Below are 4065 nucleotides of genomic sequence, written 5' to 3'. Positions count from 1 at the left end.
GTGAAGTTAATGTTTATACCCAATAATAAAAAGAAGTAACTGTGTAACACGAATAACGCAAGTCAGCAATTACTTTATTAGAGTTGAGGTGTTTCAGTCGAAGTGAGGAAGGTAAACAATTAAAGGAAGGAAGGAAGCGAGATTTGTGTGTCTAACAGTTTCTCCACAGATAAGTGAAGGGGGGCTGATCACCCACTTGATGAATGCCAGTCACAGACAGAGCCAGAAGACGGCCAGCAGCCAATCAGAGGGGGACAACACCTGAAGAGCCAATAAGAAGATGACTCAACCTACATTCTTTAGAAAAACTCTGTTAGTGACTATATATTGGTGCTGAGAGAGAGAGTCGGGGTCAGTCTCATGAACTGTCTCTGCAACATGTAGGGAACAGGGAAATGAGGCTGCACCAGAGATCTCTGTAAATGCATATTCTTGACATATTGTTAATAAATTTGTGTTCAACTGAGAACCAGGACGTCTCCTGATCCTTCCCCATCAACGAACTGCGCGGAAAGAGGTGAGAGGAGAATGGAGTCAGATTAATAATTTTAGTGTATTTTGGTCAGATTGATAGCATCACATTTCCAATAAGAAGTAGTTTAAGTATTTGAGGAATTAAGAACAAAGACATCATTTGAGAGTGACAAACTATCTGTGAGGTACCCTGTCAGGATCGCAGTATGGGAAACTAACTGAGGTGAACAGTAAAAAGTACCCTGTAAGGCAGTGTGAAAATGTACCCTGTCAGGATAACAGTGTGGGAACATGACTTAGTGCACGGTTAAAGGTACCCTGTAAGGCAGCGTAGGAAAAGTAGCTCTGTCAGGATAGCAGCGTGGGAAGATACTGAGCACCCAGTTAGAGGTACCCTGCAAGGCAGTATGGGAAAGCAGAGTAGGAGTGACACTTAGATGTATGTCATACAACTCACCTCATTTCACCTCAATGTTTGCGGAATTGACCGTTTTTGGCGTCATGTAAATGGGGCCTTAATCCAAGGGTGTATTCACACCTGTGGCTCGTTTGCTTTGTTTCGATTCAGGGGCAAAAATCATACAATTGGTTCACAACCTTTGGGTTTACACGGCAAAAGTCTCTTGTGGTCCAAAGTTGTAAACAAATGCCACATGTGATCCATCTTTTTTTTCCTCACTGGTTAGATATCATACTTGGAAGGCGGGGAGTTTCATTGTCTTCATTCATTCACTCACTCATGTACTTACCTTCTTTCCACAGGGAAGAACAGCCATGGAGCATCAACGACGTGTGTGGCTTGTTTGCGTTGCATTATCTGGCTCATGTACCAGTGTGTGCTATGTGATTAATATTTTGTAGTTTTTTCAAGAGTCCCACTGCGTTACGGCACTTTATTTCTTTACTGCTCCACGTCAGTACAACTAATTTTCCTCAGTTCTTCAGTCTTCTCTTCTTCTGCTGCCATGGTTGATTCTTTACTCCTTCTTCTTCTACTGACCAGTTGTGTTCTCACTGGTACTGCTACAGGGCTCGAATGGAAGCGAGCCAAGACACGTATGCCCAAACGATGGGGTTTTGGGGGGGCTGCTCACTGTTTCTGAACAACTGCCTTAAACGATCCAGCTGTGAATACACCCTAAATTATGTTTTTATCCAACAACCTGCATTTGACCACTTCACTCTTCTCTTCTTTTACACTGATTTTCTTTCTGTGCTTTGTCCTCTTCATATCACTGAAACCCAAAGGCTAATGTCTGACCATCTAGTTTCTAAAGGAAATAGCTCAGGGCCTCCAATAAAGCCTACAACAGTCAACAAGAGCTCTCTCTACATGCACTGACTCAGACTTTCAGCCTCTCTGACTTAGATAATGATATAAAGATCAAGGTGAGACACAGTGTCGTCAGATAACCTTTGCTAACACCCAGCTGCAGAAAAAGTATCTTTTAAAAGTGGGTATTGCTAAATTGTTGTCATACAGTAAATGAGTAATTCAAGGATTGCTAGCAGTGCATGACAACTTGAGCAACAAATTGATGCCTCGCATACAAAGATTTTGCTGATCTTTCAGGTTTTTAACTAATGTTCAGTCATCAGTTCTTACATTAACCACCAAGAAGGTGCCTTATTTTATTTTTAAAAGATTTCATTCATCAGGATACAGAGCATACATTACTGTTGGATGGTGGCAATTGTGCAAATTTTATGCGCAAATGAATGAATGAATTTAATTTATTTTAGTTGACTTGCAACAATTTACAAGCTCAAAGTGAAACTTCAGAATTTCCAAGAAAACCAAAAGGATGTAGTTTGAAGCTCAAGCTTATTTGAGACTTATCCCTCTGACAAAACAAATAAACCATCACAAAATAGGGTGAACTGGAAACCAAACACTAATCATTAATATACAATATAAACAACAATGGTCCAAGTACTGAACCTTGTGGCATCCCACATGCAACTTTTAACAGATTTGAGTTTAGATTGTTAATGTGGACATTAACAACAGTGCAAATTTGCAATGGCTTTATTTCTGGACTCACTTATAAGCAAGAGTTGGAAAATCTATCCTTTGGGGAATAATTGATGTCACAATAACCAATCTGCATGAAAATATTTCAGGGACGTGTGGACTGAATGGACCGGCAGTGGTTCAATCATCTGGCCCTTTCAACATGAAGCAGTTTTTCCTGTCTGTGGACAGGGCCTCAATGACATAACTTACGCAATTAAAGGGCAAATCTGAATGTGAAATCTAAGAGAAAGGAAAGCGGTAATTGCGTCATTCATCACAGCTGAGTTCACACATTCAAAAGACCATCTCATGACCAGTTATGCTTTGGTCGGGCTCTCTGAACCTCCCAAAATAAGATATGAGCTCAGGAACTTGCAACATCTCACATAGACATGGATGAGTCAGTGTTCTTGCAGGAACTATGACTAAAAGCATTGAAATACACCCGCTGCAGAGGTCTCACTTGGCAGGGTTTGTTTTATTAAAGACATGAAATATTTAGACTCTCTGTTCCCGTGATTTGGCCAAAGTTTGACTGCTTACTCATAGAGGTTCACCAAGACAATGTTTTCTGATTCATTTAGAGAAGACAGGAAGATCCCTTGTTTGTGATTAGGATGTACAAAATATCTGTTTAACAGGCTGAAAACTTTGATAATCAGTCACTGGTTTTAACTCTATGAGCCATTAACAGACTCTAGTCAAGCCCTTAGTTACAGGAGCTGTTTGGATTTACAGTCTTCTAAGATTGTTTGAGTTAACTTACTCAGGATTGGGTCAGACCACAAAAAAATGTGTTTTTTTTTCTTCTGTGAAATGAACATTTTTGTTGGATTAGATACAGAATTCCTCTTAACTTCCCAGTCTTCAAATATTATATCCTCATCTTGTTTTTGTTGTTTGTTAAAAATGACAGGTCAAGCAAAAGCAGTACATCCTGGACCCCTTCTAATGCAAAGTAAAAAAAACACATTATGCTCATTTTTAGACATCAGGTTATCAATTATTATAAGCTAAGAAGAGTTTAGAAATCAGTTTTCGTGGTATAAGCCTGATTCTTAAATACAGCTTTTGTGTCTTGGCATGTTCTCCAGCCCTCTTTCACACTTCTAATGTACGTAGTATGAAATTCAAGCACCTCAGCTTTGTTCAATGGCCGGCCAGGTGGGCATTACTTCAGTGCCTCATTAAGCAGAATGAGATGTGCCTGAAATTCAGCATATACTGGAATAGAATTTCCTCCAAGCATGTAGATTTAATGCTGATTTAACAAAGCAGCTGAACTCTAATTTCTTTTCCAGAGCTGTATAACTTCTCTGAATGAATCATGTCCTCATTCATTTTTATTTTCTGCTAGGTATTACTTTCACAATCTGATAAATCAAGCATGCAGGAATAAATGAATGAAGCCCATTAATGGAACACACTGATCCATTAGCCAGAGGGAGATGAAAGTGAGGATGACAGGTGTGGTGGTTGCCCCGTTATGTAGGCAGATCACGTCTGGGTTGTGACATCATTGCGCCTCTCTCCCTCTCCCTCCCTCCTCTACTACTTTTCTGTCTTCATGTCTT

The sequence above is a fragment of the Halichoeres trimaculatus genome, unplaced genomic scaffold (genome assembly GCF_033239565.1).
Source record: "Halichoeres trimaculatus isolate MK-OKI-2021-1 unplaced genomic scaffold, fHalTri1.1 fHalTri1_scaffold_15, whole genome shotgun sequence".
Taxonomy (NCBI): domain Eukaryota; kingdom Metazoa; phylum Chordata; class Actinopteri; order Labriformes; family Labridae; genus Halichoeres; species Halichoeres trimaculatus.
This window is presented reverse-complemented; position numbering follows the sequence as displayed.